The sequence below is a fragment of the Pholis gunnellus genome (genome assembly GCF_910591455.1).
Source record: "Pholis gunnellus genome assembly, chromosome: 20".
Taxonomy (NCBI): domain Eukaryota; kingdom Metazoa; phylum Chordata; class Actinopteri; order Perciformes; family Pholidae; genus Pholis; species Pholis gunnellus.
The window spans coordinates 6,002,977-6,029,621 of record NC_136547.1 but is presented as its reverse complement, the minus strand read 5'-3'; positions in this window follow the sequence as shown (position 1 = coordinate 6,029,621).

The window sequence follows — 26,645 nt, the reverse complement described above, 5'->3', positions numbered from 1 at the left end:
GAGAGCGGTTTAAAGGTTTTGAGCCACAGTAACAATTCTGATGCTTAATTATGACAAAATGCAGGAAGATGCATTGACAATAAAAGGCAGAGATGAGTAAAGGCCTCTAGTTGATCCCAGAAATTGAGCTAAGCTTTTTGACGAGGTGAAACATCTTCCCTCTATAGCTTACTCATTGCAAACTGTTTTTACACTTTTTTTTCGAGTACTTCTAGTTTCTAAGAATCTGGGCAAAGTTGGGTATAAAAGTGATCTTTTTTGTTGAAACTTATTGTCACATAATCCTATGACTTCATTTCAAATGAAACTGATGTTCATTTCACTGTATTTAGATAGATAGATAGATAGATAGATAGATAGATAGATACTTTATTAATCCCACGAGGGGACTTTTTTTTGCTACAGCAGCATTTATAGATACAGGTATAGCAATAAAAATGCACAATATATACAAAAAAACGGAATAATATTAAATGAACTAACTAAACATTAGTGCAAAGATTTAATCAAACAAACAACAGTGTAGCGGTGTTCTAGTCGTCTGATTGATTTGTTATAAAGTCTTATAGCAGTGGGCAGGAATGATCTCCTGTATCTGTCCTTGTGACAGCGGAGCTGGATCAGTGTGTTGGAGGAAGTGCTCCTCTGACCCTGCAGTAGGTGGTGGAGAAGGTGGTCCGGGTCATCCAATATGGATAATAATGTCTTCAGCGTCCTCCTCTCCACCACCTTTTCTAGACTGTCCAGTTTGCAGCCAATAATGGAGCCGACCTTCTTAACCAGTTTGTTGAGTCTGTTGGTGTCAGCAGACTACGGAGGAGTCCAGTGCACTGGCCACAACAGACCTAGTTCATCAATATAGAAGCAGATAACAATTTGCTGTGCAACGATAAAGTGGAATAATGTCTACCTGAGCAGAGTATGTCTTTGTTGTCATACCCGGGCCATTGCATTTGAGCTCCTCCCACTGGCTAGCTCGCGGTAGTTAGCCAGTGCAGTTAGCTCTGTTAGCACTTTTAGCATCGTTAGCCGTCAGCCACCGGCTCACCGTCACAATGTTGAGAGCCGTTGAGAGGCAAACCTTTAATGAGTTAATGATTCATGTATATGATTTTGTGTGGGATGTATTGAGTTGAAAGAAAACTGCAAATTTAATATTAGTTTGATTTTTGAAGAGTGCTGGTTAGCTCTTGTTGTTAGCAGCCAGGTTTTGTACCTTTTGTAACCGTGAGTGTGAAGTGTAAATATTTATTCATTCACTAAAAGGAGAATTTCTGAGCACCCTGTTGCCTGCTTAATAAGATGACATTCACTCCGTAGTTTTTAAACACCCTTTTTGGCCCTTTTCTCTCCTTGACGTCTACATATCTTTTGACCTGTGGAGACACAAAACCAATGCTTACATAACGTCACATCAACAGGCAGCATGAAAGCCAGCATAGTTCAGGTTCACCTGTTGAGACTCAGACCTGAGTGGCTACTTTTCATCTGAGCACTTAGCTGTGAAGTCAACATGACTCAGCCTGCACCTCTGACACAGCACATCAAACTAAGTGACCGTACAAGTTGTTAAGAAAAAAGATCTTTGACATGGTATTTTCACAGCAAACTCTGCCACCATTAGTCCAACCTATTAATTGATTGAGTTACGACAATCAGTAGAAAATCTATTTGATTTGTTTTATGTATTTTCATGACTCATAATGGTTGCTGTCATAGCAGACCTCGCATGGCACAATTATCTAAAACAAGGCCTTGTCTGAGACATGGGTTGTTATCTACCCTTGCACTTACATTAACTTTGCTGGTACCCAAAGCCTTTCCTGGCTGATGTAACCTTGTTATACCAAACGCAGCACTGTAGCAACACACTTAAGCATTCAGCCCACTGAAACGCTGGATCTAATCTTAAAAACGTGAACTCGAGTGAGTCTTTATTGATTGTGAGCCTGGAGAGCAACAATGGGCGCTCTACCCACTAATGGGATTGTGTTCTTTGTTTGAACACAAAAGTACACCTCTGACATGACTTTTTTCATTTGCAATCAAACAAACCGTGTCCGCCTGCATCATGGGAAGTTAGCCCTCTAACGTTACCGAAGCCCGAAGCGCTCCTTGATTGTTACCGTGCCGCCAAAATTAAATCTTTTCTAATTTCACCCCGCACTTGTTGAGATTGTTGTCTGCGATTTTATTTTTTCAGATTGCTTTGATTGTTTTGTCTCCGAGCAGCTCAGATTGCCTTCAGTAATAATGTGTCACTTTTCATGTATCATTTTATTGAAGCCTGATGAAATGCGCGGTGAGAGACAGTAGCTGGATTGCATTAAAAAGGCTGTTGGCTCTACCGAGTTCATTATTCATTTCTTTCCCCCCAGCATTATTAGCCCTGTCCCAGAGAAGCTGCAGAGATTTGTATGCTTGATTGTATCCTTCATGACAAAAAACTGAGGAGTCTCTGAGGCTTTTAGGAGGATTAATACTCCATTGTTCTGCTTTTATTCAGGCCAAATTGTGTGTTCGGTTGAATTGGTAATCAATTGAAAATTCCCTGTCCTTTGGTTAGACGGGAGTAATCACAGTTGTTCACTCTCTAGATCATCACAGCCTGTGTGTCTCTATCAGGGCGTCAGGATGCATTTCTTCTTCTCTGATTTTCAGTTTTCAATTGCTTGCCACAAATAATACACTGCAAAAGATGTTTGTGTAAATTGCCGTGTTGATAGGTAGGACGTGGCTGCTCAGGTAGTTCTTATTGTGCGTTACATATAGTACATGTACTTTCACTGAGAGATTTCAAAGTCCCTTCTTGGTTACTTGAAGCTTGAATCAATGCTGCTTTATTAAATTATCAATATTGCATTATTATGTTTTTAGTTGCTGGAGGCTCCAGCTGACAGTACTTCTGTAAATACTATTTTTATTCTCAGATTACCCGGTAAATTGATATTTTTTTCCATGTTCAGCGGTGACATGGAACAGCTTAAAGAGGACAAATCATGTCGGGTTGATGCAGGTTGCTACCAGAACATGTTTACATGTTTTAACATAAAAAAATACATTTTTTATATTGTCTGTCTGAATATACCTGTGTTCACTCTGTGTCTGTTCCGCTGCGTTTTAAATCCACCTTCCCAAAGAGCCAGTTCGCTCTGATTGGCTAGTGGAGGCAAATATGAATGGATTGTTGCATCGCATGTTTTCTGATCCACACAGCACACAGTTATATGACACCGAGTGAATGAACGAATGAAAGAAAAACACACTTTCCAAGTTCTAAACCTGTGTTGTAATTGTTCAGTTGAATTTATATCAGAGACTCATCATTAACAGCAGGCATACATAAATATATCTAATCATATGTGATTATATATTTATTTAATATATAAAGCCACGGTAAGGTTTTGGCTTTGAAAGCGATATAACAGGTGAGCGTCGGGATATTCGTTGGCGAAAAACTTAAAATTGATTCCTTCCTCCCTCATCTTCTCTAACAAGGAAGGTGTGGGTGGAGGCCTCCACAGCTTTGTCTCTGCCCACCATTGCTGTGCCTCACCCATATATCAGGTCACACTCTGAAATACGACACCACACAGGAGGTGAAGGCGTGAAACCATGAGCCTTTTTCTGTGACTTTAAATTGCTCACATTGTAGTTTGAGAATGATTATAGCACATTATAAATGAACATTGTTTTTTCACATGTTGGCCATTTCTCATCAGTTATGATAATATTAATGTATTTATCAAAGTGTTCAACAAGCAAAGAAACACAAAAGCACAGACAAGCAGGCGAAGCCATGAATGTAGATTACCTTCACTTTACTCTGTGGTAAAAGCGAAAATGATCATATTTATTTTACCTTTAACTTCCACTAACCTGGTGGTTTGTTTAAAAGCTGACTGCCTGCTTTGTTTCTTGTTACTGATATCATTATGTTCCTGGAACTCAGTAAATACTATAAAAATACTTGTGATTTAGGTAATTGGAGCAAAAAACAAACATGAATCAGAATCTGATTACAGCCTGATGGCCGCGTGTTGAATGGACAGGTCGTAATCATGTTTTGGGTCCAGCTGGTGAACGTTAAATCACGTGGGTGTTCCCGGCAAAAAACAATGTTAGTGAGTAACAAACACTAAATATAATTGTATTTTTATATTTGTATTCTTGTGTGGGTGTATTTGGAGATATATTCACTGAATCGAAGGAAAGCTCTCCGTGAACAAATCCTATGGAGATCCTTGAACTTAACTTGGGATGTGTTTTTAATGGTCCCACACTTCAGTTTCTCTGATGTCAGCTGGAAGCGCCTCGCAAAAGAGCCTGAATTCCACTTCTACTGAATTTCTTGGATGGGTCGATCTCAGTGGCACACTGTAATGTAATCCCCCCCCCCCCATTCTTTTATCTGCTATTTCAAAAAAAAGCTTTTGATCTGAATCTACAAGGGGGAGCCTGTGAATGTTATCATTATGAGCATAATTTCAACTGGAATATAATTTTTCAAGGAAGCTGCACAATAAGTGAAACTGACAATTTCAAGATGAGATAGAAAACAGATGGGGACAGACTAAATGAATAGTTCCTGACTTAAGAGGGGACTGTAGTTTGTGAAGATAGTCAAGCTGTCTGCTTTAAATTATATTTTCCTGGAACCCCCGCTCTCTTTTTCTGTGTCTTCATCAGCGACTGAAGGGGAAATGGACTCACTTTCCTGTTTATTTGTCCCGTGTGGGTGAGTCGGGATCTAGTGATGTGAGAAGCACACGCGCTTTTAATTACATTTCCCACTGTGGCCAAGAGGAGGCATTGTTTTTCTGCAGAAGTAGAGCTTGAGCAAAGAAAGGTCTTATGTATATATATATATGTGTGTGTATACACACATTATTCTGACACTGATGTTTAACATTGTGGAATGAACCCCTTTATAAACACAAAGCCTTTCATTCCCAAATCATAGCCACACATTGACAAATTAGAACAACAAGGCTGTTTTCCAACAAAACATTTTTCTTTCTTTAGTTTTTCTTTATTTGAGCTTCATTTAATCACAGCTGTCTCTTGAGATTGACATCTCATTGAAGAAAGAGCCCTGGCCAAAATGGCAACATGATTATGTTACAAAAACCAGCAGAACCAACATTCACAGATAAAAAATAAAAAAACACCAAAACCTAAAAGGCATTTGAATGCATTAAAACCCATTTCCTAACATGGAACTACAATAAAGAACTCTGTTCGTAATTATTGACTAATATCATTTTCATTGGCTGTATCATTTATGTTAAAAGCTGAAATACATTCCGCAATAGCTAAAGCAAGCGTCCGTGATGCAGAGGAAGTCCAGCGTCTGGTTCAGTCTTTGTAGTCGAGCCCAGTCCTGTGCACTGACTGTATAACACTGTGAGGAAGTGATAACTTCAGACAGAGTGTGGCTGCATGACTTTGTTTTATGTCTCCACACAAAGTATACTATAAAGAAACTTCAGTAGCATCAGAGCACCTTCAAAGTGCCAGAACGAGCGAGTAGGGCCTTGATTCTGTTTCTTTCCCCTTCTGTCTATCCCCAGACGGAAAAAGAAACGCAAGTCGACTAGGTCAGGGCCCTGTCGAGTTATCAAGTTGTCTGTCCAACCTCTCCTCAAAATGACTTCCAAACAGTAGCATCCAGTGACTTTGTGTTGGTGCAGGTGTGAGTACGTGTCTCTGTGTGGAGTGGTGGAGCTGGACTAGTGTTGAGGTGTGCATATGAGGAAGAAAGTGTGACGATAATGGATTGCAGGGTTCTGTCATGTTAGCCTGATAATCAGAGTAAATTGCCAGTTCGCTCTCATTGTTCGGGCCAGAGCTGATTCTGTCTTTGTCATTTTCAGTCGACACAGAGGAGTTGAAGTTGCGCCGTCCCTCTTTTGAAGAAATGAAATCCTCATGTAAGAGTTGTGGAGCTGTGAAGATTTCGGAATTTTTTTGGGTCTGACACATGCGTGCTCACTACCAGCTCGGTTGGCTTGATCCCTGCCTTCAAACTATGATGATGTCAGTTTGGACTCAGGGACGGTGTGTCAGTTTCCATCATTACATGGTCTCTTTCCAAAATACAATTCCAATGTAGGTTTACTTAGTTTTTAGGTTTACTTGTGCAAAGGTACTTGGTTATTCTTGGGAAAACATTGTGGTTTAGCTTAAAGGTTAAGTATGCTCATTATTAATTGACGTTAAGTAGGCTAAGTAAGTTATGACACAAAACTACGGTAGAATAAGTCAACGTTGACTTGGTTTCAGACGGGACACCAACAGGGCTCTCCTGGGTGAAAGTCCTGTTTGTTTGACGCATCCATCCATCCTACAGACTCTCTCTCTAAGGGACTCCCTAAAAACTTTGTATTTCAGATGGATGTTGTCTGTGCTCTGAGTGCGCACAATGTACAAATAAAGTAGGTTACTAGTTATAAATTGCACTTCAGTCATGCTAGATTCATTTTATTATTTGATCTTTTTCTGACTAGGGGATAATGCTTAATTTGCATATTTAAACACACAATATTATTTGCAATTCAAAAAGTAATTGTCTTTATGTATATGCAACAGTAATCAACTGGGTACATGTTTTGTTTTTCACTTTTTTGCCATATTATTTAAGGTATGGCATTTCACAAAACATATCTTTAAAGGCTGTTCTACTCTGAGCTGTCTCATGAAGACAACGTCCCCATTCTTAATCCTGCGTACAAAGCTGTGATTGGCTCTTCTAACTGGGGCAACAGCCGTCAATGAGCACGACACCAGACTAATTTAAACCCCCCCGAAAAAAGGTGAGATATATAGGCAGCAAGTGTGATCTGGAACCAGGCTACTATCATGTAACAACCTCCCACTGAGCACAGTGAATCAGTGATTCAGAAAATCTCATCATGTCAAATTGCATTCATTAGCAAACTACGTATGTGTGCTTTAATTTCAAAATGGAAATTAAGGTAATGAAATATTCTGCTTTTCAGCTTAATTGGAGCACACGTGTGGTTCAAGGTCGTACAAAGCGCGTTCGTAACATGTAATCATGGCAGAGATGAATAGGTGTTTTGTGTTAATGGCGACTGGGAGAAAAGCGATATTGAATATGTGAATAGATCTTTGTATCGGCTGGGCCTGCTCTCCTTCTGGGCACTTTTACTACCCATGCCTGACAGTGACAGCCAATCGATGAGCACTAACTGCATCAATTGAGGCTGTTGTACTAAATACTCTAAATCGACAGAATTGGTATAACATATAGTTAAGAGAGCAGCTGTCATGTGGTGAGACAAGGTAAATGGATCATTATTCCTTTGGTGTTCATCAAATAATTTAAGTGCAAAAAAATAAATAATTGCAGGGCCGCGAGAATAAAAGGCGAATATTTATTTCTCACCTTTCAGTCTGCAACAAAACAAATCTGAACCAACCGGTCTTTTTATTCTTTCGGCTTGACATGCAAAACATAATATTATTTGCATACTTGGAATACAAACATCCACCAAATGACAAATATTAGAGTGTGAAGTGACAAGGATTTTATAACCCTAATTACTGTCACATAGAGTCGGATTCAGTAGCCAAAGGAACATTAAACACTACATGTTCATCAAGTAAATAAAGCATTACCTTGAGCTCAACAAATTACAGGCTTTAGACTGCCAAAATGTCAAATGTTATTTCAGGCTAATAATATTCCTTACATTCTTTACTTTGTGCAATAAATCAGCTAATATGAACTGTCAGCCCTTTTCAGATGCTGTATTTCAAATTTTGGAACAAAGCTGTGCAAATGCAAACACATTCTCCTTACAAACAGCCTGTGTGATGATACAGGGTCTTATTCATTCTGCAGCAGCAGCCTCTAGTCGCATATGGCAGCGTACAGATGGACAATCTGTTTGGGGCTTTAAAGTTAGGCAGCAAAGTTCATTAACACGCCATGAGCTTTGAGCCTGCAATTAGAAAATGATTTCATCATCCTTCTAATTATATTCAAACATTTCCAAAGTTTCTCCCGGCGTGCCAATCATTGCAACTTTAAATAAATAACTGCCTCATGGAGGTTACGTTCACATCAGAATCACTTCATTTGCCGCACAAAATAAAAGTGCATTAGTTTATCTCGGTGTGACGGCCCATCAGGAAACACACCAGTGCATCCTGGCAAACGCGTCACAGACATAAAAGATGTCACACTAGAGAGTGACGGAACAGAAAAGGGCAAACATTAAAGGGACAGTGTGTAGGATTTGGTGGCATCTATAGCAGTGTGGTTGCAGATTGCAACCGACTGAACACCCCTCCACTCATACCCTCCCTTTTCAAGCCTGCGGTTCGCCTCGCTCCGAGGCCATCCTTAGCAACGGAGGTCAGGCGGTTTTGCACTCTGCAGCTCATGTTACCGCAGTTTTACAAGTGTGTCGGAGAACGTCGGTGGCCTTCAGGTGAGGAAATAACAAGAAAGGCTTTCTCTAGATTCAGTGTTTGTCCGTTCTGGGCTACTGTAGAAACGAGGCAGTCTCCGAGAAAGGGACCTGCTCCCCATATAGATATGAAGGGCTCATTTTAAGCTAACGACAACACAACAATTCTTAGTTTCAGGTGATCATACACGAATAAAAACATAGTAATTAATACTACATTTCTGGTATTAGAACCCCCTTAATTGCTACAAACTGGCCTTTTAAATGAAGATGAAGAGGGACTTTCATATTTAATAATGAACACATTTTCCTCCAATTAAGTTACTCTGCTTTGCAGACATGTTTACTTACTCTCTCCACTCCTTCCCCACCTGCATATAAGATGTGGGCTGGAAAAAAGCTCTCTCAGAGCGTGGGGACATCTTCCAGTGAGATTCAGAAAATAGCTGTCTCTCCTGGGCCGCATTAGTCTGAAGGTCATCGAAGGGGAAAATGACCCTGGTTCCTCCCTCTCCTCTCTCCTGCTGGCCCTCTTCTTGTCTCTCCTCCCTGTAATTGAGTATGGTGCGTGGTCAGGGAGCCTGTGCTCATTGGCGGTCTGAACATGGTAGTTAGTTACACACGTTTTCACCGTAATTACTAGGCAGACTCTCCATGTCTCCAGATCTTTTCAAGGTCACATCAATTTCACAGCTATCCACACTATCCGCCCCCGCTCCATCTCTCTGTGCGCCGGGCCGCTGTCATTACAGGCTTTCAGACCCTCTTCCTCATTGTGAACTTCCTCCTCCTCCTTTCTTAAAAGCGCATCAAAACCAAAATAGCAATTATTAATTGATCATCCAATCTTTTCTCCCCTAACTGTCGCCGCTGCAGGAGGAGCGTTGCGATAACCTTCTTGTCTGAGAGTGACTCATCTCTGGCTGTAAATGTTATTACTGACTCACTGTGATGCGGATTTACTACTTCCCTAACCGCCATTAAATGTTGCTTGACTGCCTCCGAGGGAAGAGGTCAGTGATTTTAGCAAAGGCACCTAAACATTTGAGCGTAATGCAAACCCAACAGAGGCCAGATTCCCTGACATAAGCAGTTCTGCAGCACCGATGCATTCCGTTCACGTTTCGCCCTCTTTCACTGCATGTCTCAGATCAGCTGCGTTGCTTACACGACCGGATGTCTGCTTCCCCCATCTCTTTCTCTCTTCCGACCCTCCACAGGCTCCTCCAATTTGCTTGACACCCTTGTCAGACCATGCCCAGCGAGGAGTCAGAGCCAGTACTTACTGGGCTCACAGCCGCTGTCAGGTCCTCCAGCAGGCCCCGTCAGCAATGCCAGGGACGCCGTATACTCCAGTAGGCTTTAAAAGTGTGAGTACCACTCAAATCAAGGCACGGCACAGCAGAACATCTGTTTCGCCATTTTATTCCATTTGGTGCAGCGTGTATTGGCAAACCGCCGATAGGGCCACCTGTTTACCAGCCTCACGCCATAACCCAATCCCCTCGACCGCAGTCTCAATTTCGGAATCTTGCAGAAGATGTCCGCCGAGTGCTGCTGAAATGATCGCTCCGCTAAGTGGTTGTGATTTGTTTATGTTGCCTATTAAACTAATAAGTCCTCATATCGTTGTCAAGGCCTGACATTGGAAAATGGAGGAGGATGATACTTGCTGTGACTACATGGCACAATGATGGCATAGATTAGCATAGTGCCGCTTCACGGATCCTTATTCCTATGAGAAAGGGAGGGGGTGCGTTGGGTGGCGGTGGCGGTGGGGGGGCTTTATTGTGCCACTCTTTGATTGAGTTGCAATGTGTCAGGACTATCAGCCCATGCCATCTGCACGTGTCCCGCATCCTCAGTGCTGAATTGATTGAGATTTATTGTAAAGGATGATTAAAGCACTGGCGGCATAGTCGATACAAGGCACAGTGAAGCTGTGAACACACATCAGCTTCCTGTTCTCTGACAGAGGAGGTTGACGGAGCCAAACAGCTCCAGCAGCTTTGGAGTAACGAATCGTTAGAAGGGCCTGCTAGTGTCAGTGTTCCCAAATAGAAGTAGGTGAGTTGTCAGGCCAAGAAACACATGGTTTAGCTAGAGATGTGCACATCTCCCCCCTGGGCTGACCGTGCCCTGGGATTGGCAGCACTCGGCCCTAATGCATCTCCTTGAGTGGATACAGTACCCACCACGCCAATACCAGCATGATTAATTGCTCAGGTGGTCTCATCACTTTTAGTCCAGAAAAGGCTCTGAACCCCCAAGGAACAAACAAACCTACTTAACCATTTAGTGCTTTCTCTGCCTCCAGTTACTACTCAATCCACCCACCTGGATACACTCTGACAACCGTGGACACAGGGGAACTATGAATCTTACAACACTGCACTCGGCATCTTTGGGCAGATATACGAAGGTTATCCTGCGTTTGGTTAGGGTTAAAGCATCTAACTGCAATCCTCCCCGGACGAGAGCATTAACAATGTATTAATTTACTGGCTGCATTCTCATTGCTGACTTCATTAAGCTCAACCTGCCTCCCTGTATGCATATGCATGCACAAGCAGCTGACCATGTCTCTTCCCTGCGAGCAGTAACTCTCAATACATGCTCATGAAAGTAAACCTGACTTTTTCAGAGGTTGTGGTGCAGAGATGAGTGTGCAGAAATGGCAGTACAGTGGGGTAAGTCTATCCTGATTCAGAGCCAATCCCTCTGAGGTGAAACTGAAAACTGAGTTCTGTCCGCGCTGATAAGGAGGTCAGCGTGGCCGTGTGACACAGACCAAGATTGCCGGACTTCTCACGGTCAGCAACCTTTTCCTCTAATGCAGCCACCTGAGCTGACCCAGATTTCTGAACGTCTCCAATTGGCCCTTAAGGAGTCCATAGCAGATGGCCGTCATACACCAAAGGGTGTAGATAACAGCCATTTATCAAAGCATTAGAGGACTGCCACAGAATAAGGCCACCGGACATGCATCACCCTATCCACAAATTCTCACCGCTGTTTCCAAAATGTTGCTCATAAATAATTCAGCTGCCTTTATTGCCACGGGCGCCTCAGACTATATGGCATATTTTTTATGAAAAACACTGTTTATGGCCTCTGAAGTCACCCCACCTCTGTAGTGGATTCCCCCCCCCCCCCCCGTGTGTGGTCTCTTTGAATCACTCTGTGCCTGGCTGCTTTTTTATCAGCCATTCAATGAGCCTTAAGTGGTCCAGAACCAGAATCTTCTAAAAAGGAACCAATGTGTTCCGGAACCACAGTTTTATAACTGATGTGTTCCAGGAGCAGAATTTGTTAAATGGTTAACTGATTAATGGATCAGTCTGGAATCAGAATCTAAGAAATTTAGCTGGTTTGGTCAAGAACCGGAATCGATTATATTACAGATCTTTCTCCCATGAAGTCAGGCAGACATGTTCCAGGACCAGAGTCTGTCAAATGGAACTGATGTGTTCTGGAACATCTTACTCTCGGTAAGAGATGTAATAAGAGCAATCAATCATGGCAACCAAAAAGAACGGGTATGTTGTCAGTGTTGGACAGGTGAGGCTGAGACAGAGATGCACTTCGTTACATTCAATCAAATAAGGAACATTTATTTTGACAAATTCAACTCTATAATCCCAGATTCCAAAGTTTCCAAATGTCGTTGAAGAAGATTACCAACCCTAGCTTTAAGGGTCAAGGGAAATCTGAGGTCACACAATAGTTTGAGATTTCTATGGCCAGAAATCACAGTCCGTATTGATTTTAGCTTGCAAAAGGCAATAGAAACAGGTTTTTTTTTATAATATTGAACTTATAAATTATAAGTTATTATGAGTATCTTTTTAATTGAAGACCTTTGAATAATGAGAGACTGATTAGAAGCTCGCCAAGGTCTTGCCGTCTACCAATATCACTGATTATAATTTCCACTGTGTCTCATTGCGCCTTTATTTTGAGCCATGGGTTACACAGTTGGGTCTCAGTGGCCTCTAGACACTTAATTTGAGGTAATCAACAACTTGGCATGGAATCCTCTGATTACTGGTGACTGCATAGGCTGCCCAGGCAACCTGCCTGCGTTGACAGTTCAGCCTGCTATGATGAAGGGCGATTTCTTGGAGGTTTGATTGGATATTTGTCATATGGTATTTCCTAAATAGGAGACAGTAGTGATCTAGGTCAGAACACAGTGGTAGGAGTAGGGCTGTCATTGACCATAGTTCAGTTAAACATATTTCTTAATTAGCCTCACTGTCTGCTCCCCTCAAAGTAATTAACTTGATCAGAAAAGACCTTGCCTGAAGTCGGAGTAGAGTCTGAAAAAAAGTGTCACGGCAATCACTAAAATTCTGAAATCACATGTTTGTCCCAAGCTGTCTGCAATTAGTATGCATCGAGTGCAGCCTCATTTTAAATCCTCATAGATTACTCTCAGGGAAGTGATCTGGGAATGTGCTACCATAATTTATTTGGCTCAAGGTGTTATTATTTTTTTTCAACTTACGTAACATTGTTGAACAGGTTTGTAATATAACAACAAACTAATTAAAATTGAACATGACACTTTGGCCTCTGCTTGTTTTTAATTCCTTATTTTTGGCACACATGCTACATGCGTCAGTTTTCTCACGCCTGTGTGAATATGAGAGAGAGAGAGAGAGAGAGAGAGAATCCATGGAGATTGAAAGATGAAGCATCACAAGGTGGGCACTGTAATTGCATCCGAGACAACGAAGCACATTAAAACTCCCCTCCCTCTCTCGCATGTTTTATTGCCTTATCCTCTCCCCTTGATGGAATTATTACCCTATTTGTCCTAAGAAAGAGGAAGCTGGCAGAAACCATTGAGACAACAGCCCATCCCAGAGGGTAGATTGTCCCCCGTGATATGGATGTGCTCTGACACAGTGATGGAGACCTATAGTCATATCAGTAGGGGGAGGATTTAAAGCAGCGATTGGTCCTCTGTTCTGCGGTGTCCATCATCTCTTTGCCTGTGGTTGTGAGGGTATAAAGCTGGGAGGGAAGATACTGCCACAGCTGCATATTATCATCACCCCCGACAAGATATTATTCTCATATATTTACCATAAAAACATTTCATTGCCCAGCTGTTGTCCCTCCCACTCACTTGCATTTATCACCGGAGAGCGGAAACAAAAGGCAAACGCTCTCTTTTTCTCCATGGACTTGTGCTGCAGATTGTCACGATTCGTCCTCTTTCCATCTCTTCCAATCTTTTGTATAGATCTGTACGGGGCTTAAAGTCCATCCTTTCCAATTGGCTAATGATCTATTTTGAGCAGTTGGAAAATATCTGTCTCAGTTAGTTCTGGTGTTGAAAAGTTTGAGGGATGGTGCTGAGGGGAGTGCAAAATCAATAAACCTATCAGAGAATGGTGACATGATATATGCTGGCTGGGAAGCCACGCTGTAAGAGCAAAAGGACTTGGCACAGCCGCGAAAAGACGAATATACGCTACTTAAAACATCATAAACCGTGCACAGTAAAAACCAAACTTTATCGGTAGTTGTCTTTGCCTGTCATTTATCAAACAAAAAAGTACGATTTAGTGTTGTTGGGGCCTTTAAATGAGAGAAATAAACTGGTTTAAATGGCTAGAGAAGTTCTCTCATAACGAAGAAGACACAAGCGCCGGCATCAGCTGTGTGTCTTCTCCAAGTGTCCATGCAGGACACAATGAACTCCCCCATGTGTTGGGCATTATGAGATTCTCTGGGAAAGAGAGTCAGCAATAGTCATCGCATCAAGTTATTCTAAGGCCCCATTCTGACTCAGCTCTATTTGATGAATTTGCTGTCCCCCTGTTACCTGAATACATACAAAATGTCATCGCCATAATCCTTGATGAATATACTTGCATTATACTTGCAATTACAGCACTAATCTGAAAACATGTTCTCTATGGCAAGTTGGTGTTTTCATTCTTTTCCAATCCAGGATTTAGGGGTGTTATGGGAGCCATAGTATTGTCTGAGCATGCATGGTTAAATGAAGAAATAGATTTTGTTAATGAAAAAATGCAACAGATGGTGGCTGTAAACCCAGTCCCTGCAGAGCATGAACATTTCCTGCAGAATGACGGAGAGCGGATTAAGGTCATTTTTGCCTGGTTTTTCAATTTATAAATTCATGCTCAGAGGGAACGGAGGAAAAAAAAAGGGTACTGGCATCCTGCCTCGACACTCTTTGGGAAATCCAAATGTCAATGAGCACATATTGGAAATGTGCAAATATTAGAACAAAAAAACACGGTTTAGGAACAGAGCGTTAAGGCGGCCATCATAACAGACAATCAGACATAGGGGCTGGCAAGAGCCACCCAGAGACCCCATTGTCCAAAAGAAAGACTGCTGTTTATCAGCATGAAAACAAGACTTGAGTTGATCAGAGGTATGTATTGTTTTAAAAGATGAAAAAAAACTAAGTAAGTGCCATTCATTCCAGTCGCATTCAAATCATTTTCAATTTCATGCTCATGCTTGTTGCCAGATTATGATTCAGGCTCAATCTTTCTTTTTTTTTCATAATCATGAAGAAAAGTCAGCATTCATGTGAAATCTGTCTTTTCTTCTGTGTCCTTGGGCCGTCTGCAGATTCTGGCCAATGTCGTTTCAATGTGAACAATTTTCCAAAAGACAATGGCCAATTTTCAGTGTCCCAATTGCATTTCGTTTTGTTCTCCCAAAGCTAACTGAATAGAGAACTAAGTTGAGTGTCTGTCTTTCTCTGTCTCTGGCCTCAGTAATGGGCGCCGACTCTTTCAACCCTCCGTCTTCCCCATAGAAACAACAACAACCCCTGCTCATGTTCGCCATATCGTAAGTGTTCAAACAATCAAACCGTGTCAGCATGCTGGTGGCCGTAAACGTGCAAAATGAAGGAGGAGGAGCCACACCAGAAGCAGAATAGCAACGCAACGCGCTTGTGCTAAACTCGGAGCACCCGCGTGGCAACACCCCCCCCCCAGCAGAAGACGCGAGCCAGTGGTCATTACAGATGCCTGGGACGCGGAGCATTAAGAGTCACATATCTGCATATGCTTTTCGGCGGCGCTCTTAGCGTCGCACTCATAGGAGCATATGTCTGATGAAGGTCAGCGGTTTTGAAAACAAGGCACCTCGGCTGGAGTTGTTATTGCTGCTGTGTCGGCTGCTGTGGAGCCGCTCAAGCTCTTCGCTTTTCGCCTTAATCCTGCAATGACAGAATACAGCTAATGACCAGCAGATGGATGTGACAGAATGAGGATGATGTATACAGAAAGAGTCAAACTTGAAGGAAGATGGGGAGTTTAAATGAAAGCAGCCTGACTTACTGAAAAAAACCCTGCTGATATCACGGAGGGGCGTTCGCTTCTTTGCTGCCCTGCTTGTTTGTCATTTTCAAAAAGTGGGTGGGGGTAGGCGAGTAATCATTTAACCCCTTCCATATGGGCTTTAACCCCAATATCCTTGTTGCTCTGGAATCCTCTGCCAGCCTTGACATCGTCATTATCATCCATCATCATCATCATCGCCATCTTTTATAGTGCTACGCATCTGGTGTGTACAGAACGAAGTTGGCAATCTGGCGTTAAACACATAAACATTCTGCCAGAGGAAAAGTTACGGCCCAGGCGTGATTTCGATCACGAGCGAGATAAATTATGCTCGGATTGTGAAAGCCAGAGGTCTGAAGCGCCACACGGCCTGCTGGGAATAGTGGAACAAGATGTGACGAATAGGAGGAGTCGCGCAGTTGAAGACATTGGTGGAAACGTTGCAATAAAAGGGAGGTTAAGAGATTGGGAGAGAGAGAGAGAGAGAGAGAGAGAGAGTTGTGGAAAGTGATAGTGGGAAGGATGCCCCCCCTTTGGAATTCAGGACAGGCATAACAGAACACATCATAGGGAAAAAAGTAGAACAATGAGCCGCTGCATTCCTTTATTAGAGCCAAGAATGTCTAGAAATGTAAGACCACCATATTTTTAGAACCCCATCAACCTGGCCTTTATATAGCTCGATAAAATAGGCCTTCATGTTTCGAGCCTATCTCACCGTCTGAGGACTAGTCGCTTTTTGTGAACACTCACTCTCGGGGGGGGGGGGGACATTCAGGCAGAGAAAATGTATGGGCTACATCACTGAATCTTATTTAGATTGATAGAAGCTGCTCAACCTGTCAGCATCCTCAACATGCGCATGTTTGTGTGCAAAATGATCCAGATTACCTTGGGAGCCGCGCTGTGCGAGGCAATGAGTGAGCAAAAGACAGACCTATTTGCTCGCGGCTGTTTGTGTTTCTCTGTGCGCATCTGGAGGAGAAACGAGCAGGCCAGTAAATATGTGTACAGTCTCTCGTAGCTGAAATTAGACTGAGTGAAATAAAACTAAAAAGAAAGTATACTAGAAGCATCCATGAGCACACATATACGGCCTCGCCCCCTGTTGCATTTCTCCCGAGGGTGTTCGTTAATCACCCTTATAGATCTGTCAGCCTGTGGGTGGGCCCATTACCCTTCAACGCTGGCACTTTTTGCCGCCCGACACAGTGCCTCCATTCAGATCCTCCGCAGACGCCTCGTCGCTCAGTGTGTCTCGCACAGGCCCCACCTTATTAGAAGAGCATAAGAGATAATGAATAAATAAACAAAGTGAAGAGGATTGTGGGACGTGAGGAGCATTGTGACAGCTCAGGGTGTTCATTAAGCCAAAGGTGCCGGGAATCGCACTGCGAACGACACCGGGGTGCCAGCTAGGGCTTCGCCGCCGCCGCCGAGGAACAATCCTCCGCATCCCCCTCCTCCGCATCCCCCTCCTCCACATCCCACTCCTCCGCATCCCCCTCCTCCACATCCCCCTCCTCCACATCCCTCTAAGTTGCAGCCCCCCGTCTGCCTGTTACTGCGAGAGATCCGGAGCTCACCGCCAAGACGGGCAGAGCTCTTGTCAAGAGAAAGTGGGGCGCCATATGGATCCCGGTTCAAAGATAACTAGCCTTGAGCTGTTCAGAATGACGAACGCTCTCTCTATGCGGTCGGTTGCACCTTGACATGAAGAAACTGGTCGAAATGAGTGTGAGTCCGGTTCTTAGGTCAGACAGATTCTAAGGGCTAGTGTGACAAGTGTCCCATCAAATTCGACACTAAAACTGATTTTCCTTTGAAGATGTGAGTTTGGGCTACCTTACCTCTACAACATGTCTTATTTTAGACTAGTGGGGAACATCCAAAATAAACATTTAGTTTTTTACTTTATTATCTACACGCGTCTGTAGATCTCTTCTAAATTCACCAAACGTTAGCGTTATATAATGCCTCATTTGCATATTTAAACATGTAAATAATCAACTGGGGAAGTTTTGTGGTGATATCTATTAAGACGTTTTACCCCATTCACCTGAGGTGTCACAGTTCAAAGAGGTAACATTACACTGAATATTTCACTATGCAAGGGGTCCATAGAGTTTTTCGGGTAATTGTTTATATATGCTCTTTAACCATCCGTATGATGGGTGATTGTTATTACCTGGCATTAGGCAGGTGCTCATGAGTTGCAGGTTTGTAAAGCAGAGTAAACAGTGAAGTCACCTATTAACCTAATTGACCAATTCGGTAAATGGCCAATAAATAATATGTTACTGCCAATTAGACTGTATCATGTGGGGTGTTTGTGGCAGAAGCCATCTGTTCGATCCAAAGGGGTCTGACCTTGGTTCATAAAGGTTGCATTTATGAAACCTCATCGCCTTATTACGAGCCCTTCTAAAGATGCACGCTGCTTTGTTTCATTTTGAACTTGTTCTGCTAACTCCAGATGCTTCGTATTCCTGAGAACTTAATCAGCGATGTGCAAATGCATGATGTTCCTGTTTTGTTTCTAATTGTCTTAACCAAACCTGTGTCTGACATTCTAATGGCACGATTTGGACGTGTAAATGGACATGAAATGGGCCTTGAACACTGCGGTTTGGAAACAGAACTCCCTTTGAATTAGTAGTTCCAAATTTAACTCTTTATGACCTTGTGACTTTACTTTTACTTTGGTGTTTCATTTGAATCTCTTTACTTAAGCTTTCATTCAACTTATTTCTTTCTCTTTTTACAAAATGCACCATAACACTGGCAACGAGGAAGATCTTGGGTCGATAATAATGAGAATAAATATGAAACACTAGTAGTACTATCACAGTTTGATGGGTGAAATCAAACTTACCTGTCATATATTGTCACAAAATCTCCATGCAGACGTGGTAAAATATGATTTTGGTGCTTAAATTTAGAATTGAACTCAAACATGGTGTAAAAACTCCAGCTTCTTTGTTGTGACAAGCAACCACAGTCCCGTAGTCTTTGTCGCAGCAGTTTTAAAATCCATCTCTATGCATACGCTGTTCCAGGAGACGGATATAATGGCTTTATGAGTCTCACTCTCACATTTCTTTGCATTAGCTCAGCTGGCAAAGTAGAAGTTTGCGACATGAGAGACTGCAGTCTTAATCCCGAGCGAGTCGTTTTAACACCAGGCTGGTTGCAGTTCATCATGAATTATGTGCTTGTTTACAGGCAGTTTGAGATTAACTCCAGTCAACAGTCATAACTGCTTTCGGTGTTGATGTGCTGAAATCACTCAACAAATAACAAAAAATCCTGCCAATCAGGCAAATTTGCTGCATTCGAAGGAGATTAGAGGAGCTGTTGTTGTTGGATTGTTGTGCTCTCTGCCTGTGAGAACACGGAGTACTTTCCAAATGTATTCAGATATTATCCTTTTTACACAACTGCATTTATGTGCAGGAAATGAAAAACACATGGGACACGATGTATATGGAAAACTGTAAATGTTCAGGTCACTCTTGTCATGATAACCCCTCTGACCCCACCAATGAGATCCGTGCTGTTTACAAACTCGCAAAACCCTCAGTAGCAGCACCCCCACTGTGAATCGTGAAGATGATCCGATGGTGTTAAAAAGCGCCTCGCTGTTGTCAATTTGAATAGAAGAGAAATGTGCGACGGCGCATCACAAAGCCGGTAACTGAATACGCAGGGTGAGGGAAATGAAGGGGAACAGGTGAGCAGAGGGAGGTCACACTTAGCGAGGAGACAAATAAAGCGAGGGGAGACTCACACGCGCCGGCAGAACGTAAAGTCTGTAGATTAATTAAAAACAGCTCTGCCTTCTTGTAGATATAAAGTCAGGAGAGGCATAGGGTTATGAGCGATGACTTCCCTCTAACATGCTCTCAGATTAAGATTTAAACTTGCTCTTAAATAAGTAAAAAAGCAGAAATCCTTTTTTCCCCTTCCTTGGATAATCTAATAAAGCTTTTGTTTGTTTTTATATGCTTAAACCACAACTCAAACCTGTCCATCACCCCTCCTTTTGTCCAAGCACTCAAACCATTTTGTGCACTCTCCACGCAGCCACACACTGCTCACGATCATGCTTAATATCTTGAGTGGCGGTACATTCTTTTTATTGTAACTTAAGGTTATCAAAGGGAAGAACAACAAACATGCTTTTTTTATTTTGTCTTGGTAATAGTCATCTCTATCGCAAAAGCTCTTAGGGTTGAAAATGCACAGACCTCGCGGTAATATGTTTGAATTACTGGTGATTGGTTGCTTGGCTAATGGAGAGAGACAACACCTTGCCAGGTAAAATCACGCGAACCCTAAAGACATCTCCTCTCGCGTTGCCCATGGGGTCACCTGTCCAGTCCTCTGACAACAGCATTTGATCAAAAGGGAAAAACACACGTAAAAAACTTGTAATGTACGGGCTTCAGGGTGTACAGGAGTAATGTGTGATTTGATGTGAACAGACAAGACATCATATACTGCCCGTGTTCTATCAAATAATCCTTCGTGCTGTACATGCAGACTTGGAATATTATGTAAATTTTCCAAAACACTACGATATGGTACTTTGAAATTAAGAGTCAGGGTCAACACTGGACTTGTTCTGTATACATAAATTTCACGCATCAGGAGGGATGGGAGGCGAGGGTTTCAAAGACGATGCATACAGTGCTAAGTGGTCTAATGAGGAGCTCTGCACATTCGTCGGCAGAACCACTTTAGTTCATTCCTGTCAGTACATTTCACATTATCAGACCACCTGAAACGCAGGATGTTCTCGGGTAATAAAGCGAGTCTGGTGCTTCTCTGAAGGTGAGATATGGGAGATGGGAGTCACAGATACATAGTGGAAAAGCTGCAGTGGTCCTCGGCAAAGTGCACTCTTCTCTTACGCCGTCACACATCACCCTGTGACTCTCCCACACTCACATGGCACTGGCAGTTATTGGAGGAGTTGAAGAATGGCGAAGATAGAAAGCTAAAACTGAGCGGTCTTCATTTTAATTCCGTGGTGCTGGGTTGGGAAATGGTAACCCATCAAAACCTTTCCATGAAACATTCAGTGTGCGAGGCTGTATTTTTCATTTCAAAACCAAAAGCAACCTGGTGGACTGGATCAGGGGCGAAGACGGCCTTAATCATACATGTAAGTCACTGTGTAATTTGCACCGTTAACCTTCTGCAAACAAAGTTAGCAGACAAATTGAAACAACCCACCTCTTTTTATTTTTTGCAGCGTTATGTAACTTGACCTTCGACATTTAAAAAACATATCCAGGCGACTGAATACGAGAGCTCGGGTCTGAAAGAACTGAATTTCAGAGGCATTTGGATGTTGTCCGTCACCAGGAATTACAGTCACTCAAAACACACGCTTAATTGCATATCTGACACAAACGGGCATCTCAAATGCTATTGATTGCTGTTGAAAATTGCAGAAAGAACCTTGATTTCAACATAGCAGACTTCTCCAGAGTGCAAGAAAATGACCGCGGGGAGTTCTCTCTGTGACTTGCCATCGACCTCCAAACATCTGCCTTCCACACAGTTGTCAGAAAGTTCCACTTTGTAAAAGTGAGAACAGATAGGGCACACCACCACCCACCCGTCCACACAAACACAAACGCCTCTCATAGCTGTGTTCTTAATAGCTGAGAGAAGAATGTCTTCAGTGGCACATTAAAACAATAATCTGAAACAACAGTAATTAGCTAAATCTAGTCTCTTAACCTGCAATTTGTGTTTTTACGTGCTCTGTGGTGAAGTAAACAAAGAATGAATCCGCTGGCAATCAAACAGCGTGGGAAGTAGTATCTTTCTGTTATTGACATTTGATTTTCTGTAGGCATGACTCTTCGTACATTCGTAACTCACTGTGTGTCGAGGCATTTTTTACTGGCCAAAGTCTACACGACAGTAACTATACAAGGTTTTGTGAAGTGGCTATGCACCGAATCAGCACTGTGTTATACTGTTTAACAATGAGACATTATAATATTTATTATCACATTTCTTGCCACTTGGTTTTTGATTCCTTCAGAAAATGATATCTGTGGTTGAAGTAGTTCTGAAAACATGCTGTTCTGCGACATAAACCACACAACTTCATATCTAAACTATGAATTTTAAAGGTAGATAGCGTTCCGTCCATTCTCTTTAATGATATTTGTTAATCGTGATTTTGGGCTATATAAAACAAATAAAGTTGACTACTGTCCCCCGACTTTTCCCACTCATTTAAAATGTTATCAGCTGACTGAATGGCCGTTATCAGTAGTAATAACTACCATTTTAATGCTGCAGGCGAGCCAAACTGATCCTGCTACCTTGTGAAACAAAACAACTTTAGGTTGAGCCAACGAAACTACTTGGTTAGATTAAGACAAATATTGTGGTTTGGGTTGAAATAAGTGCATTTTTTCCGTAACCTTTGTAACTTGCCATTAGTGAAGCACATACATTATGTAACATAGGTACTGTAAAATGAGTCAACTTTGACTTTTGGCCAGATTTACTCAGCTGTTCTTACCTTTCACAATAAAAGCTCAGAGCATTTCCCTAAAAGGAAACTCAATGAAATAGCTTACAGTGGTTTAGTCTATAAAACAATGTACCTCACCCAGACTGCCTGCTTTGGGTTAATAGGATCCTGGTAGTTGGTCCTCTGCCAGCGCAAATCTATTACAACCTTTTATTGAAAAGTGCTCGTATTATATCGTTATTAATAGATAAAAGATAAGATAAAACTTTGATGTGAAATATTTGCAGTCGTTTGTTCGTCACGGCCCCGGTGTCTGAGGGCCTTAATGTTAGTTTTCTCAATCAAATCTGAATTTTAAATGTATACCCGTTAATTGGCCATTTTCGTCTTGTGTGTATGTTAGATGTATGTGTTTAAAACTTACATAGAATACCGCTCAAAGAGATATCTCGCGTAATTTCTCAAAAATATGGGGTCTTGATTAACAAGTTCAATCGGGTCTTGCTAATTGCTTGTGGACACGAGGCACGATAATGTCACGGTGAAACAACAACTGAGGAAATACCTGCCAGGAACCAAAATGGTGGCATTTACAGTTAGATAGCAGAGTAGAGTCAGTGCCTTATTGAATACCTCACTGGGGCGACTGTGTGGCTCAGAAGGTAGAACGGGTCGTCCCCTCAGTTTAAATTTTATCTCTAGTCCATGTCGATGTGTCCTTGGGCAAGACACTTAACCCCAAATTGCTCCTGAAGGCTGTGCCATTGGTGTGTGATTGGGTGTGAATGCTTAGACCGATCCTGATAGGTAGGTGGCACCTTGCATGGTAGTCCCTGTCACCAGTGTACTAATGACATGTAGTGTTAAAGTGCTTTGAGCGGTCAGAAGACTAGAAAGGCGTTATACAAGCACAAGTCCATTCACCATTACTGGTTTCTGCAGGGTTTGAACCTGCGACCTCAACATTTTGGGATGTTTTGCCCCCCCACACACACAATTTCAGAGGGAATCCTCGTGTCCTGAAACCAGCTCAGCTCAGCACTGCAAGACAAGAGCAATTAAAACTTGTCGCTCTTCCCACTCTCCCTGTTTTTCCCTCACCCCGCTGTGTGACTGGTGGAGTCACTAATTCAAATCAAATCTGAAAGTTGCACAGGGAGTGGGAGAGATAATGACAATATGTTTGCAGTGGGGAGCATATGAATCTGTGTACTAACATAATTATTTGCATGCTTTTTGTTTAGGTAGGGGTTGCCTGCTGTTCTGGCCCAGATGTCCGTCATCAGCTGCCAAAGGCTTTGAATGCATTTCAGCAAATCTCGTCTCGATTGGAAAGAAATTGCAAAAGTAGACATGACGCCTGCGTCTGAAATGTAGATCACATCTAAATGCCAGATGTACAGCTCATAAAACCCACTCTTTTTTTAATTTGTACAACATTTCATGTTCGTGCTTTTAGAAAATTCAGTCTGACTGCTTAGTACGGTGTATAGACATCTAAAAAAAGAGCTTTTCAAAACCCATACATTGGTTTGTGCTTTAAAATATAGAACACCAAAAGGACCCGAGGCCAATAAGCTTGTAGCTGTGCCACTTTCTGTGGGTAGAGAGGTGACATCCAATCTCAATAAGACAAATCCACAGGGTATCAATCAGGTTAGATTCAACTGAACCCTTTTGTGATTTAAACCTATATGGTATTCTTTTATAAAGTCTTGTTTTCTGCAGCTTTAAGTGGCAAAGGAAACAGATGGCTGGGGTGTAACAGGGTCAAAGTCATCGACATGTGCCGCAGAACTATGACATTTAGAATCCACTCAACTGCGACCACAAAGGAAACCGAGAACAGCATAAAAACACACAGCGTTTTCCTCTGGGGTGGGGGGGGGGGGGGGTCTGCTTCCTGTGCCATGTCTTCTGCTCACCTTGGACACTGGGTCAGTGTCAGCTGTCAGTGTCAGGTTGAGAGCAGGAATGCTAATGGACCCTTACCACATTGCATCTCTCTCTGTCTCTCTCTCTCTCTCTCTACTTCTCTCTGCTCTCTTTCTCTCTCCGCTTTGTCTGAGGGAGGCCAAGCTATTAACTTTCCTTGAGTGGTGGAGCTCTGCATCTGACGATGGTAGCCTGCAGTCTCTGTCTCTACAAAAGATAGGCAGGCTCCCTTTGAGAACCGGAGACTAGCCTCAACACTGTCTGTCAGAGGCACAGTCGCTCCATGTGCAGTCCCTCCCTCCTGCCTCTCCCTCTTCCCTGTGCTTGCATAAACGCTTGCAGATACAGCCAACATCTCCACTTCTAAACCTCAGAAGAGTGTCAGTGAGTTTGAACGGAAAAGAACCTGCAGACACTGCAGTGCCTCTTTTACTGCGCCACAAAAGAAAGTCTTCACAAAACAATGTTTAGATCTGAGATTGGGCCAGTGCGCTGAGATGTGTTTTGAAAGCAGTTTCACTTATGTCGGGAATTATTAATAATATGTGTTGTTTGCCTGAAGGAGAGCTTATAAAGGATAATTCCTGTTTGCTACAAATCTGATTATTATTGGTTATGATAACATTGTACACGTCAAATTAATTGCTGAGATATGGCAACACTGTGACATTGCTACAACAAAATCCAAACAAGGAATTTACAAGATTTACACTTTGTTTGGAGGTAAAACCCAAAAAGAATGCTCTCAATCATTCATTGCACTGGAAAACTGCCCTGATATGTTTATTTTTAGCAATATCACTGATAATTAGCTAATCCTCATCGACAAAATCATAGAAATATGCGGTGCAATTCAAAAGAACCACAAACTATTTCCCCCAAAATGATCATGAAGTTTATTTTAACCGTTTCAACAAAAACTGCCTTTTTAAACGTGTACTTAATAAACTGCAACTGAGTGTACAATCAGTTAATTGCTATTGAAAATAAGAATGCACTGAACGTTAGAGGAAATATATCTTTTTCACATTTTCACTGTGATGGATTACACAACTCAAGCAAAGTTTAATGGTCTCTAAGATAAATAAAGGGCGGTTACACCTTATCTCTGGAGCACATCAGCGTGGTTTGGTTTGCCGTGATGCAAAGTACATGATTCACAGCGGATGGGTTCAAAAAAACATAATATTAAACCTATTTCACAGCAGACATTTTGACTTTCAATAGTAGGAAAAATCACAGGTGCTATTAATAAAATCTGTTTGTTTGTAGTATGTTTTAAGTAGGCTCTGTTACGTGAGCGGCAAAGTCATTTTATATCACATCACGTAACTTAAAATAAGTGAACGCTGACTTTTGGTTTCACCCGGGACACAAACATTGGTCTCCTGGGTGAAAGTCCTGTATTTTTGTTCCGTAGCTGCTCAACCTGATAATGTCAAGTTACATAAAAGAATTGACAGTGAGAACGTTCTGCAATATCAGGAGCCTTAAACCAAAGCAGCTAAAAGTAATTCAGCCATCATTCGTTTTATGATTTACACTTGTACTATTTCTACTGTCAAAATGTTGCTGTGTGTTGTCTTACAAACATTACAAGTTGTTATAGTGTTTAAATCCGTGTACATTTCAAGTGAAGATGTTATAAATCTGTATTTTGTGCAACACAAACTATATGTTGTTTGTGGGTGAAGTTCAGTTTTTATGAGTGAGTCAAGAAGCAGGGCAAAAGCGTTGCTTCAACATTTGGATGAACCTCGGATCATGAAGTATTGAAACTGACATTTCATGAAGATCTCAAGAGCAGCCTTTCATTAAAAGCTGAAATGAAGGGATGTGTTTATAACCTATCACTTTGAGGAATCTCATTGAACTATAATCTGACAACAACAACAGCAGCAAGCTTTTCCTTTTTTTTGGTCTTTTTTTTTTTTTCCACAGGCGCAATTAATCAAAAAGCAATTACATTAGCATGCTCTGGAGATGGATTAAATGATTTTGACAATTTCTGTGGCTGCCTCGGCTTGCTAAGGCCCCGTCCTGCTGTCTGCTGGGCGCGGAAATCACGACGACGAGAACATCGGGATAATTAGTCCAGAAGATGAGCAGAGGCTGTTCATGTCTGTGGCACATCTCCAGAAGCAGCCCCCACGTACTGTTCCAGCCACCACGTATTAAAGCAAATGTCTGTTTAATCACAGTGCACCACGTATACTCTCCATGCTTTATTAGACCGTAAATGTGCTGAATGAAGGCTCGGCGCCTAATTAGGGAAGACTTTTAGTTGATTCACTATCGCGTGCTATTTTCTTCCACCTTGCAGTTCCTCTATCTCTATCTCTTTCTCTCCCCTGCCCTCACAGCAGTGCTGAATCCCTCCAGTTTTAAGAAGTCAACTCTCCTCCAACTTAGATGTTG